Source organism: Corvus kubaryi, unplaced genomic scaffold, assembly GCF_017639235.1.
Source record: "Corvus kubaryi isolate FWS band 111438036 unplaced genomic scaffold, C.kubaryi_AGA036_p1.0 split3-73, whole genome shotgun sequence".
Lineage (NCBI taxonomy): Eukaryota > Metazoa > Chordata > Aves > Passeriformes > Corvidae > Corvus > Corvus kubaryi.
This window is the reverse complement of record NW_024582091.1, coordinates 19421145-19435453: the sequence shown is the minus strand read 5'-3', so window position 1 is coordinate 19435453 and position 14309 is coordinate 19421145. Positions and strand designations below refer to the sequence as shown.

The 14309-nt window shown below is 39.1% G+C and overlaps 1 long non-coding RNA gene across 1 annotated transcript; it reads right to left on the bottom strand.

Moving 5' to 3' along the window:
- Nucleotides 1-398: 398 nt before the first annotated feature.
- LOC121659288 lies at nt 399-13242 on the bottom strand. Its single transcript, XR_006014254.1, has 2 exons — nt 12852-13242; nt 399-506 (listed from the first exon to the last, which is right to left on the bottom strand). It is a non-coding gene; the product is annotated as an uncharacterized LOC121659288 (long non-coding RNA).
- Between the last annotated feature and the right edge of the window lie 1067 nt (nt 13243-14309).

Below are 14309 nucleotides of genomic sequence, written 5' to 3'. Positions count from 1 at the left end.
AAGATGTCGACAACTGAGGGGAGCTTAAGTTACATATCTAAGCATTAGTGTGAATTAGAGGATCCAGTAAACAAATGTAAATGCAAATGTAAATGTAAATGCCTTGCAGCATTTTCTCTCCCCCTGACAAAAAGTTGCATTTGCACAATAAGAACAATACACACTGACTGAGCCCATAGCAGACATTCAAACCACAGGGCACAAGTTATATAGAGCTACTATAGTTTTATTATGTTTTTTCTCCATTCATATCACATGTGGGATAATGCTCATCATTGTAATCTCTCATACTGGAACAGCAGCCTGCTAAATTTGAACGCCAGCGAGAACAGAGAACAACTGCACATTCTTGCCCTTCCCTCACTTCTTTTCCAGCTGCAGGTGGGAGGATCTTTCTCTTGGATATGGAGAAGTTGCTTGATGAGATTTGGATTCTTTTTCTTCAACTGAAGTACTCCTTTGTCTGAGACACTGAGATACTTTCATGAACTGGTGATATGTGAAGTCTGGAAGAAGCACAGAGAACGTTAAGTATTGTGGTATTTAAATAAAGCAACTCAGGAAAAAAATGTAGTTGAATGGATGCAAAGCTATTCAGCCCTTCTCTTTGTCCTATGTCCAAAATAAGAAAATTAAAATTCTAGCAGTGATCTTGGAAATATCATTACATTGCACAGCAAGAAATCCTAGCAGAACCAGAGTACCTTGCACATTGTATATAAGATGTGGAGCACCCAAGAAATCCTCCTAAATTCCTGAATTCCTTTTCCTCCGTAGAAGTACACTCATGCCAAGGTGTCAGGATGCTAAAGAGGAAAGGACGAGATCTGACCTAAGGCAGTTTTGTGCTGTTAAAAGTAAACAAGAAGTAATGACAGAATATGTACAGACTTTCATGGATTACAGTGTAATTACACTAAGCAGATCTAAACGTAATTAACTGGTAAACTGCTGTGCTGTTTGGAAGACAGAGAAGGCATATATTTATCTCATAATCACACAGGTACCACATGAAAATTAATTGCCATGTAATTATATGATCAGCATTTGTCATGTTCAAACAGTATTTGTGCCCCTTTAATTTGAAGTGCCACTTCATTTTAAAATATTAAATTACTAAACCTCCTGTGACTGTGATCTAAATCTAGAGAAGTAATCGCTGTGTGTGGTAAAGCAAGTAAGAAAAAAAGGCACTGAATGCTGAATGACCCAGTTCACTTTCTACATGCAGAAGGAAAAAAATTAATTCTGGCTGATGGAACTTCACAGTGTCCCTCTTTTGGATTATTTTTTCATGTGCTCTTTAGAGTATTTCTGTTTTGACAGACCTAGAGGTTTAATCTAGCCTAGCTCAAGACAGCAATTAAGTGTATGCTCAAACCCAGCTAATCTGCTTGAAGACAGGGGCTTTAGAACATACTGTAAGGTCAGGGTAGGACTCAGTGCTGTGTTGCACAGAAGTAAGTCATGGCTCTGAGCTTATGTTTTTTCAGAGGTAATACAGTGATTTTCAGCATTATTAGCAAAATTTAATATGCTGCTCTAAAAAGGCAGTTCAGGTTTTGACTGACCCCAGGTTACTCCTGCCAGAGCAGCACCAGAAACAGAAGAAAGGGGACAGAGGTAGATGAGGAGTCAAGGAAGAAATCCTGGGGAGACTGGCTTACTGTTTCAGTTGAGACAAGAGGGATGGCAATGACAAAGCACAGGGTTTAAAGCTTTGATGGGGATCGGAGCACCATAAACAATGGCCTTCACCCCTCAGCCTCTCCTCGATGGCAGCAGCAAAGAAAGCTGACTTTTTTCAGGGCTCTGGAGTACCTATAGTGAGCAGTGAGCCATATCCAGCTCACTCTCAGCAGTGTTGCAAACTTGGGTCTGCTCTGTTTGCTTTAAGTGAGAGATATTTTTGTTTCACATTGGAACAGTACAGTTGCTTTGTCCATGAGGTCCTGGGCAGTGGCCTGTTACCCTGTCTTAGCATTGGAAAGCAGAGGTTGCTTTTGGGATTGAGAGGGAAAATTAGGCTCTGTTGTTTTCAGGTGTCGCTGTAATCTAATTGCTGTGGGAAGGTGTTATAAGAATATCTGCCCTATAGCAATTTCTCAGACCATCAGCTATCACTCATATTTTCAAGCTGATAATAAATAATCTTTTATCTATGCTTTGGGTGATAAGACAGAAAGACTTTGCTTACCTTGAAAAAACACTTGGAAGTTAGTATGATAGCAACACAGAGCAAATAATGGACTTGGATCAAATAAAAATTAATGAATTAAAGTGGAAAAGTCTGCAACAGTATTATCTCTGAAACTTTATCTGGCTTCCTCCCGCTTGCTGTTTTCATACTTAGTTACAAGTGGAAGTTCCATCAGTGCTTGGCATTTATGAACACTTCTATAGTGCTCTACACAGGTGAAATTTGGATGACCAATGCAAGGCAGCAGAGAATGAGGAGGGTGCCTTTCCACAATCCTGAAGCACAAATGCAAAGGTTCATCACTGACTGATTGTTCCTTCAAGGGAAGGTCGTTGCTGACCTCCCCTCAAAATCTACATCATCCAGAGCTACTGGAGGGAAAATGTAAGTTGTACAGAAAATCCAAACCAGGATCTGTGTGATATGGTTGGCTACTCCCAAGCTCTCTTGATCTTTGGGAGCTGAAATTCCAGGTTTTGGTCTGAAATCTGCTGCTTTCAATAACTTCAAAATCAAAGCCTAGAGTGGACTGTCCTTTTTCAGAGCCAGTTAGAAGTAGTATCATCCCTGAAGCTCCATCAGGGTATAGTTCACTTAACATTTTGATTTTTTAACTTATATTTTTCTTTATTGTCTCTTTTTCTTGGACACATCTTTTGACCATTTTTTTCTAGTTTGGTTGTAGATTATAGAAATGTGAATGGTATTAGTCATCATCCTTTGAGGATCTTATGAAGACATCTATTCAAACACATGGATAGGTCATAATTTTTGTGCTGACAGCATGAAAGGAGGTACAGTGCTGGGCAAGAAAGAGAAACTTCGTATGGATATTCATAGTTTCATATTTTTTAAAAAAGAAAGAATGAAAGACAACCCACAAACCACCCAGAAATTCTGAGTATATAAATGCAGAATGTCTTTTACCCTCTACTTTTTAAACTCAGAGTCTTGCAATCTCCGCATTCAGTGCTCTCCTGTCAAATGAGATTAATTTTTCATGCTGGCAACTAACAAGCATGGAAGATCAAATCCTTATATAAAATCAATAACTTTACTTGAGTTAGACCAAAATGAATTGATTTTGCTTACTGATTGTGGTCCCAAACTCCCTTAGCTCTCATTGGGGGATTTGTTTAAATAACGCTTGTTGTGTATCCTCTCCTTTGCCTTTTCACCATTTAAATTAGTCTCTGCTCTGAAATTCTGAGTTAAGAAGCCACTAATTTCTTCTGCCTTTCTACATTGGATGAAAGAATGCTGTGTTTAAAAAACCAAAATGCTGCTCATTAATCATCAATAAACTGAGAAAATGGTTTCCAATTAGCTCTAACCATGAACAATGAGTGGGATAGAAAGAATTACTTAAAATGACATTGTGGCTTTTAAATATAAACACTTGTTTACACAAAAAATGCTCTGGGATTTATCAGAATGATGGTTTCTTTAGGTGTTCTTACAGCTGGGAAATTATTTGTTTGCTTTGTTCTATTTCTCAGAAGCTGATCAAGGGGATAGAAGCTGTCCACACCTTTGTTTTCTGAGTGTAGTTTTAGAGAACCATATAAAATATTCAGTTAGGGTGGTCATAGTTGTCCTCTAGTTGTACTGATAGAAATCCAAAGAGATTGCCAGTGAGGGGTTATGGTAGATTTACAGCAGAACTGAGTGTATGATGGTGCATCTGTATTTGTATGTCTAGGGAAAAGCGTTTATCACATGGTGTACAGTATGAACCAGAATCTTCACATACTAATAATAAACTAACAGATATGGAGCTACTTTTAAGTCTTTTGATGTTTTAAGTCTTTTTGCTGTTTATCACAGCTAAGTTCAGTTGCTTGTCTTTGAATATATAAAAATGAATAATTTTGAATCATCTATCCCATTTTCAAAATATCAGTTCAAAATGTGTCATGGTTTAATGCAGCCAACAACCAAGTCCCACACAGCTGCTCTCTCTCACTTCTCTAACAGTGGGATGGGGGCAGAATCAGAAGAGTAAAAGCAAGAGAACTTGGGGGATGAGATAAAGACAGTTTAACATGTAAAGTAAAAGCTGCACGTTCAAGCAAATCAAAACAGGGCATTCATTCATCACTTTGCATGGGCAGGCAGCTGTTCAGCCATCCCCAGGAAAGCAAGACTCCATCACTTCTAACAGCTACTTGGGAAGACAAATGCCATCACTCTGGAGGTCACACCCTTTGTCCTTTTTCCATTTCAGCTTTATATGTGGAGTATGACACCCTATAGTACCCTATGCTACCTGCTATGAAGAAGATTGACTCCGCTCCAGACAAAATGAGCACAAAATGAAATTTTATTAACCATACAGGTTGGGATAAGACAAAAATGAAGAGAGGCATATATTTTGGTATTCTTGATCGATGAAGTCCATACTGGTGAAAGTGAAACTATCTGATATGATCTGTTATTCATACATTAAATGTATGATATGTTATTCATACATTAAATTGATGTGGGATGCTGAAAACCCTTGCTGGAACCCAGAATTACAAAAAGTGAAGAGCAGGAAGTGGTGTGTTTTTTCAGGATCTTATATGGGCTTTTTTTGCACACAACACTTGTTCCCTTGAAGTTCTTCTGCCCAAATTACTAACACTTGGTAGGGCACCTAAATAAACTGACAGGATTTCCACATGAAGCTGTACTTAAAGGGCAGTTACTATTACTCTTTATCTCTTAAATCAGAACATTTAGTCCCATAATTCTTAATTTTAAGGCTATCATTATGATTGAAAAACTCTGGTTACTGTCTTTTGAAATTCAAAATGAGAATTATAGTCCCAATTTTGCTTGGTTTCTATTTTCTCATCTAGACTTTCTGAGCATAGGATAGGAACTGCAGGTCATAAAAATACCATCTGCTGAGACAGAGACACAGGCTACATAATTTCTGAGAAGGTGGTACAGCTGCCAGTACTTCCACTGTGTAATGTGTTGCAATTAAGGATATGTGGTTGAAAATGCTATATAGCCTTCTGGCATTTTTTCCACAGAAAGGATAAGAGACAGTTTTCACATACAATTACAGAAAGTTTTTCACTTAAAAATGTTTTGAAGACTTCTCTTTCTGGAGCTGAAAGAAATCAGAATTCGTATACATTCATGATATGTTCCTGACACTGATTTTTTCAAAGCCCGTTCTGATGCTTAAAACTTTAAACAAAAACACAGCAACAAAATTAAATCAGACAGGAAGACAATTTTAATACTAGGGAAATATGTATATATGCAATGACACTCAGGATAATATTGCTACCAAAGACTGTGCTCTAATTTGTAACAGCAGCTTTGCATAGTTATTAACCTAATAATCATGTTAAGGACTGTATCTGCAGAGCACTTTGACTCTCAAAGCTTTGTCCTTGTGGGACATATGGCTCCACAGAAAGGAAATGTAAGACAGTTTTTTGGCACAATAGAAGGAGTCAGTGTGAAACTGAACCTTTCATTTCCAAATCACTTCATAAACAAAACCAGACACTGTAAATATCACTACCCCCATTTCAATAGATGAGGAGAATATAATTTACTTTCACACTGCCGTGAGTCATTCTAAGCAATTTCAGGACTGCTCAGTTTCCATTTCTTCACTCTTGACAAAAATAACACAGTGATGAACAGACTACTATTACAGCCTCTTGTCCATAATTATTTCAAGCTACAGTCTATTTACATTGGACAATGTGTGTGTATACAAAAAGCCTGTGAAGGTAGGACAGCACATGTATTATGTGGTATTCATGCACGTGTGAAGCTGAGGGATAATTAATTAGATATATAAATTATTTTTCCTTTGTTGGAAGCTTAAAATTTCATATTCACAGTGTTAGTTATTTAATCTGGATGGTTAGTGTGATGGTTGTGCAAACTGGTAATTTTAACTTCATGTATATTTGTTTAATTGTCATTAAAAATAATTAATGATATGAGGTATATAGCATTTTAAATCAGGTGCCAATAACATGATAACTGCCATAATAAAAATGCATAGATGATATCACAGCAGAAAAACTGACCCATGCAAAAGAGGTTAATAGTTTGTTTTATTATTTATTGACACATATACACAGGTTCTTTAACCTCATTGTCTTTCCAGAACATGGTCAATGTATCTTGCACTTCAATAGAGCTGGAAAACAAAAACAAGGAATATACTGTTGCAATCATTCTGTATTGTAATTATTTCAGGTTTTCTGATAATGATTTGTGCTTGCACAATTTGTCAAATAGTGAGTATTAGTAAATATAACATTAGATGAAATTATTGAGCTAGCCAAACATGTAAGAGCCAAATTAAAAAGTTTGATATAATACAACATCTGTTACTGTTTTGTTTTTGGTTTGGGGTTTATTTGTTTGTTTGTGGGTGCTGTTGTTGTTTTGTTTGGGGTTTTTTCATATCAGTGAAAATTACAGTAACCAAAGCTGCTCTTGAAAAATCTGTGACTTTACTTGGTTTCTTTGAGGCCACTTATATGCCTTTATTCATTAGTTAATTTCCAAAAGTTAAGTTGGGTTGAAAGTGGGGTTATTCTGTTTTATCTGGATTTATTAAGTATGGTGGCCAGTCAGCCTGTAGTACAAGGCAGAAAGAGCTCTCTGGTAAGAGAGTCCCCAGTACCAGAGACTTATGTCAGATCACGGTGAGAAAAGAAGCCTCTCCCAGGATGCTTTGTTCTGTTCTGTTAATCTAGCCCAGTTCTGCTTCCCCAGTTGGCTGTTGGCCGCCCAGCCCCCTTGCTACCTTATATGTTTCATATCCTAGAAAGTTCTCCATTCCAGGTTCCCCTCATTGGCCTTTGCCCCTCAACACTCCCCCAGAGCTTCCCCATTAGTCCCCATCCCCTAGTCCCGCCTGTGTACTGCCCCCATGCCCTCAGATCATTGGTGCCTGGTGCTCCCTCTGCTCCCGTACTTAAACCTGTACTCTCCATTGTTCTCTGTCTTTGGCCCTGGAATCCTTCATGGTGTGGAAGCAATAAACGGCAGCTCTATGCAAAGACCCTTCCTGCCTCTTCACCATCAACCCATATTACTGAAGCTATCCATGTGTTTGTGCAGGCACGTGGGGTGTGTGTGGCTGCCCTGCCAAGCAGCTTATGAGATGCTCTTGGAAGATCGCAGCACCTCGCTCTCCGGCACAGAAGCCGCAGAGAGCTCGGGTTAGTGATAATTAAGATCAAACTCCGTTTTTATTTTTTTTTTGAGAATTTGGGCCTGTTTGGGAAGAATGTTTACTGCAATAACAAGATGACTTGTGTATTTTGGGTGGAAAGAGAAATGCATAAAAAAGCTTGTCATACCTGCTGACCATAGTTAGGTATTTTTCTAGGTAAGTGGAGTGCTTCATAAGCAAGAGAGGCTGAAGGTGATTTCATTCAGCACAGTTAGAATTCATGACAGGTTGGCTTTAAAACACCAGATCTCCATTGGCAGTTCTGGCTTCATTCTGGGCCTCAATTTCCTTTTTACAAAGGCACAATTCCTGTCATGGTTTGCTGAGGAAAGTTGGAACAACATGACTGCTTGACACGGCCACAAATGTTGGGATTTTTATTCTTTGAAAGGGTTTTTCTTACATCTAGATCAGAACAAAGTGTGTAAGGAGTCTGCATGTTAGCATGATGAGGTCTAAAGGTTTTAGCAACATTAGTGTTTGAATCTCACATGAGTAATCAGGCTAAAAGTCAATCACTCAGGTCACACTGAGTTAAAATATACCAGACAAAGAAATGAAAGCTTCAAAGATTTTTAGGAATTCTAAGAAGACTTGTGGTTGCCACTTGTACAGCTGTCTTCACATTCAAGCTATATGAACTAAGAATTCAAAAACAAACTGCAATAAGACCAAAAAAAAAAAAAAAAGAAGAAGAAGAAAAAAAAAAGAAAATGACCAAAAGCAGTACTTACACTCTTAGACATATAATAACCTTGCATGTTTCATCAATGAAGTTTTTGAAGTTTTAACCAAAGTAATCTTGCATGTGTTTTAGGCAGAGTAAACAAAAGAGCCAAGAAATGTGATTCACTGGAAGCAATGAAGAACTCTCTGAATATTTAAATCTAAATATTATAGTAAATTTGTTTTTTCCTGCCAGTAAATACAGTTGCTTTCAAGTAGAAGGCTTTAAAGGTAAAGATATATGATAAAATTCCACTAAAATCTTGAACCATATCACAAATACAAGCTATATATGTGCTGCATATAAAATATTCCATTAGTATTATATATATAATTAATATTATACATAAAATATTCCATTAATACTGCAGCAGAGGTCTTGCAAGACAGGTTTTCATCTCTGTAGAGATTTCACTAGAACCATAATTAATGTGTAGCCAGTTTTAAGAGAGTCTGCAGTAGCCCTTCACTCTTTCAGTCTGGACATATCATAGCAAAATAGAAATACATGATAAGAATAGAGGGTTTACATGTTAACATGCAGTAGAGCACAGAAGCTGACATGGCTGTCAAGATCATGTGACAATCTCTCTACCCGATCCACTGGCCTAAGTCAATGGGGTCCAGATCTGCAAGGTCTGTGCAGACCCTAAATAAATCTGCCATATTTCAAAAATGATTCTGCCTCCTGAGATTCCTCCCGCAATACCACTGCAAGAATGTTCCTCTAGGTATGCAATATGGATAAATGCAGATGTGGGCATCAGCCTGGTAATGTAGAGACAGCCATTGTACTCAGATAGAATAAATACTAAGTAGACAGTGATTTTGATTTTGATTTTGTGGAGAAACTTGTCTGCAGTACAAGTTCTGCATTTGCATGTGTGAGACTCCGTATGACAGCTATAGCCCTAAGCTTGAGCTCCAAGTAGGATATTTAAATATCAGTAAGAGCCTGCAGCCTGACATCCTGACTAACAGTGTCAGACCATAAATATTTATAAACATATATTTTTGGAGGGATGTTTTTGTACTTTTACAGAAACTTGTTTCACCTGTACTGTAAGTCAACAATGTACTTGCCAGCTTTAAACTGAAAGCACCATGCTTGGAGTAATACAGTAAGCCTTGCTCAGAGCAAAGTGCTGCCTAATGAAGCCATGGCAGTTCTGGATAAGACCTTGCTTGCATTCTGCCGGCTCCAAGTACAAGCAGAACAAGCTCAGGCCTGCCTGCAAAAAATGGCAGATCCTGAAATGAAATAGATTACAAGCTCTTCACTGCAAACTTAAATAATGGATAACTCCCCAGTTCTGAGAGCAAGCTTGAGACCAAGCTGTATTTCGAGTAGCCTTAAGCGAGTATTTTCACTTAATTGTGGAGTGCTTGTATGTAGGTCCAGTGCTGCATCCTAGAGCTTGAGTACAGCGTAGGTATACTTGAGGGTGCTTGTCATGGTTTGCTCTCAGCTGCCAGCTCAGCCCCATGCAGCTGCTCTCACACTCCCCCTGGTGAAACGGGGGAGAGAATTGGAAGGGTAAAAGTGAGAAAACTCATGAGCTGAGATAAAGAAAGTTTAACAGGTAAAGCAGAAGCTATGCACAATAGCAAAGCAAAACAAAGAATTAATTCAACATTTTCCATCGACAGGCAGGTGTTCAGCCATCCCTGGGGAAGCAGGGCTCCATCAAGTGTAACAGTGACTTGGAAAGACAAACACCATCATTCCAAAAGTCCCCCACTGCTTCCTTTTCCCCCCAGATTTATAAGCTGAGCATGACACCGTATGGTAACAGATATGCCTGGGGTCAGCTGTCCCAGCTGTGTCCACTCCCAACTCCTTGTGCACCTTCAGCCTGCTCACTGGCAGGGTGGGGTGAGAAGCAGAAAATGCCTTGACTCTGTGCAAGCACTGCTCAGCAGTAATGAAAACATCTGTGTGTTATCAACGCTGTTTGCAGCACAAATTCAAAATACAGGCCCATACCAGCTGCTATGAAGAAAATTAACTCCATTCCAGTCAAAACCAGCTTACCACAGTGGTGAAGAGACTTGGGTTTAACAAGCATAATTTTTCAAATATTTTCAAGTTTTTTAGATATCCCGATTTTATTTTAGTGTGGAAAGTCTTTTGGGGTAGTAATATGGCATCAATATATATCTGTCTTTGTGTGCATGTTCAAGGTATGTATTTGTTCTTATTCTTAGATGCTCCAGGAGAAAAATAGTGAATGCATTGGAACAACAGAGGGGAAGTCAAACGCAGACGCTGGAGGCAGAATGCATAATATTTTTAAGAGTGTAAGGTGAAGGTAAAACTAACTTCCTGATCTAAATTCCAGTAGTCCATAATTTGTTTTTCAGTGTTGATACTCGCATCATTCATCAAATATTCTCTTCCTGCAGGCAGAAATCATGTGGGAAGAACTTCTGAAATCCTTGTGCTTTAGCCAAGAAAACTGTGAGAGGAAATCAGTTATTCCTGAGTGCATTCAGACCAGCAAACCATGCTTGTTATCTGCTGTTTTCCCCAAGTTCCACAGGATATTAGCCTGCTGAATGCAGATTCAGGCACAATTAGATCCTGCTGTGCAGAGAAGTGTGGCAGAGGGGGTTTGACTCTCTGCTGCCCAAGCCCTCACCTCCTCATCTCCCTCGCTCCACCCCACATCAGTGCAGGGCAGTGCATGGGAGGGGAAGGCAGAGTGTGGTGCCGATCTGGTTGTTTTCTTCTAAAGCAATGCATTTCCCAAGGATTGAATTCTCATTCCCTGAGTCTGAAGGTTCAGACTTCTGTGCTCCTGGGGCAATACAACTACACACTGCTGGCTATTCAGGGCTCACAATAAATTGACAGTCTTACCCTTAAAAAAGCTGGGTTTTTTCAAGGTGAGAAAAGTACTGCTGGAGAAAAGAGGGACACATTTCAAAGTCCTGTAAATAGCTTAGCTCAGTTAAACTTGGTAGAATTTGACTGCTAACAGCAGTTCAGGATTTTGATAATATTTTGGCAGAAATGACCCTTGAGGTTCAGCTGTAGTGAGTTCATTGTTACTGTTATTTTCTCTCCAGGTTTCACAGCAGGGAGAAATGAAATGACTGTGAAATCTTGTTAGCTATCTGAAGACCATCTGTATTTTCTTAATGAATGCTGCACTCCTCTTGGAACCATGAAATATGCAATATTGCATGTTGACTATAAAACAAATTGTGCGGAATTGAAACTTTGCGTACACACTGAACCTTCCTTTATTTAACAGATTCTCCTGCGAAATCTACCAACGTGATATTAATCATTTAGCAGCTGCTGCAAGAAGGAGCTCTTAGAAGCTTTGACTTAATGTCTTGCACTGGAGTAATTACTAGGCTATAGGCACTTGATTCTATGTAGTAAGGAATTCTGAATTTTGGCTTATTACTTTTTATGATGACTATGTCCTTTAATGTAAACCTTTCATTGGTTGTAAGCAGCCTGTCTATACTGCAGCTATAAAACACAAGGATGGGGGAGGAAGAATTATACATGCAGCCTACCAGAAATCCTTTGAAATCCTTTGAGGAAACCTTCAAATAGTACCAAATGTTAATACGGAATAGCAGTAAAATATTCAGCTGAGTTTCACAAAAGAAGACGGGTATTTCATAAGTGTCCCAGAAGACCTATGAAATGTCAAAGCTTATAAGCCATTAAGTATTAGGCTGATTTGATTCTGAATTCACAATTGGTATGCTTTAATTTTTGTGTTATCATTAACACAATTAAGCAACACATTGAGGTTTCACAGAACCTTTTAAAAACCAAAATGGCATGAAATGTGGTTGGGGGATAAGAGACAGGCTGTGCCAGAGAATCTCCTCTGGTGTCACCAAAATAGTTCACACTTCATTATATGAATATTGTGGGATCTGGGACAGGTTCACAGCTCCTCAGAGCAGATGCACATCCAAGCCACAACCTCACTCCCTGTTGGCAAAGGAGACGGGCATGAACCACCTTTATACAGCTGCCTGACCCTGGTTTCCTTTAAAAGAAAGTTTGTACTACTGAGGTGAATATCCATGGTGCATTTTCCCACATTCTCCAGTCTGGACAATGAGGGATCAGGGCAGAGAAAATGCCACAAACATACCTGCACTATGAGCTAGATGGCCAGGGAAACAAAGAACTTTTTAATAAGTCTAATTAAATTCTTTGCTGTGTGTACTTGCTTGACCTTATCCACTCATTACTTGAAGAAATGGGATAGAATAATTTGACTTTATAATCTATAAATTGCTGGGTTTTTAAGAAACCACCATCTATAAATTGTGTATGGGAATGAAAAACTTAGGTAATGTAAGTATTCTAACAAAAACTGTCAGGGACCATTAACTTCAGGCATTGTTACCGCTCTGTGAACATTGCAATTAGGCATCTGCTTAACTTTGAAACATTAAATAGTCCCAGATTAAATGAACTAACTGCTTGCATATTCAACACAGAGCATAAAATGTTTGCAAAACCACCACCACAGTGGAGATTGTAGACAGCTGTTTTTGACTATTGCTTTTTCTTATATAATTTAATGAAACTTTTCCTATTCATTTGTATTCCTGCACATGGGACAGAGTCTTGGTGGAAATACCACATTTGCATCTACACAAGTGGAAGGTATGGAGATTAGGACATCCTACAATACCTCTGTGTAACAGGACATTTAATTCCTCAAGAGACCTTACTTTTTGAGCTTGGAGAAGCTGAGGTCCAGCTGAGGAAGCTCCACAGGGCTGTTCCTGTATTAAAGCATCACAAAGAATGAAAAAGAAAATGAGCCCTGCTTAACTATTTGACACTAATGGTCAACAAAGCAGTAAAAAAAAAACAAACTGTGGCAAGAACTTCTTTGCTTGCCTGGCAGTTCCGTCTCCTTTTCCTTCTTCCCACTGTTTAGTCTTGAAATTCTCCTTCGTAGAAGTCTCTCACAGCAAAGGAGTGTATGAAAATAACACAGAAACCCCTGCCACATAGGAAAAAGCCTACAACATTTCAGAAAAGAACACAGTGGCATTTTTAAGGACAAAGGAATCAGCTTTTGCCAGGGAATGAAGACATTACTTGTTGGGAGGCGTGGGCAAGAGGAATCTGAGAACATTTTTTGGCTATCAGAAAGGTTATGTGAGAATATGCACTTTAGGGATAGGATACTGTCTCATCTCAGTGCCCATTGTGTCCAGGCACAAGGACTGACAGCATGCCTGGACCCCAAACCTGGAAGCTGGGAGGTCCATTCTCAGCCTGGCTCTAATTCAGAGCAGAGCCTGCCCAGTGCCTCTCCTGCTGCTGCTCGTACAATCCACAGTGGCTGCAGAAGAGGAGGTGCCTCAGCACAGTGTTGGTAGGTGTGCTCGTCTCCATGGTGACTTCACCTGAAAAGAAAACTGCTGCATTAGACAGAAATGAATTTCTGCTCTTGGGTAGCCCCTGGATTTTCTGATACACAACTTTCCAATTAGCTGTGCTGGTGTTTGCAGAATTGGGAGTTATTTCACTCTGTGTCTTCTGGAATTTCCTGGCAGTTCTTAAATGGAGGACTTGCAAAGAAAACCTGAATGTTTTGTGAAACTTGACTTTCATCACAGACTCCAACAGAAAAGGATTAATCTCTTAAGTGAAACTCTGTGTAGACAGGAGATCTGTTTAGAATTACCCACCATGTTTATGGTGGTACACTGCAGTATGTATAAGCTGGGGAATTGTGTCATGGGATGTTGTTTAGACCATACTTTCACTTCTTGTAATATATGCATTGGTTACCCAATAATATCAGGTGCGAGGGTGGATAGGATTAGTTACAGGCTCTGTTTTTGCAAGCAGGATGCAGTTGCTTAGATTGCTTATGTGTGGGTGCTGAAAGTGAGATGAAAAGCAACAACTGGTAACGACAGTAGTTCAGAGTGAACCAGAAAATAGTACAAAATGAGGCCTTGAGTTTGCTGTTTGAATTAATGTTTCCTTTTTACTGGCTGGACCTTGCCATGAGCTGTAGGGGTGTTGGTGCAGACCTGATGATCTCTGTATGACCATACAAGGGGCCTGTTTGGAGTGGGATTTTGTATCTCATAATGATTCCATATTTTTTCTGTAGAGTTCAGAAATCCTGAGCATTCAATGAAGCTAATTGCAACCTGCATCTTTCC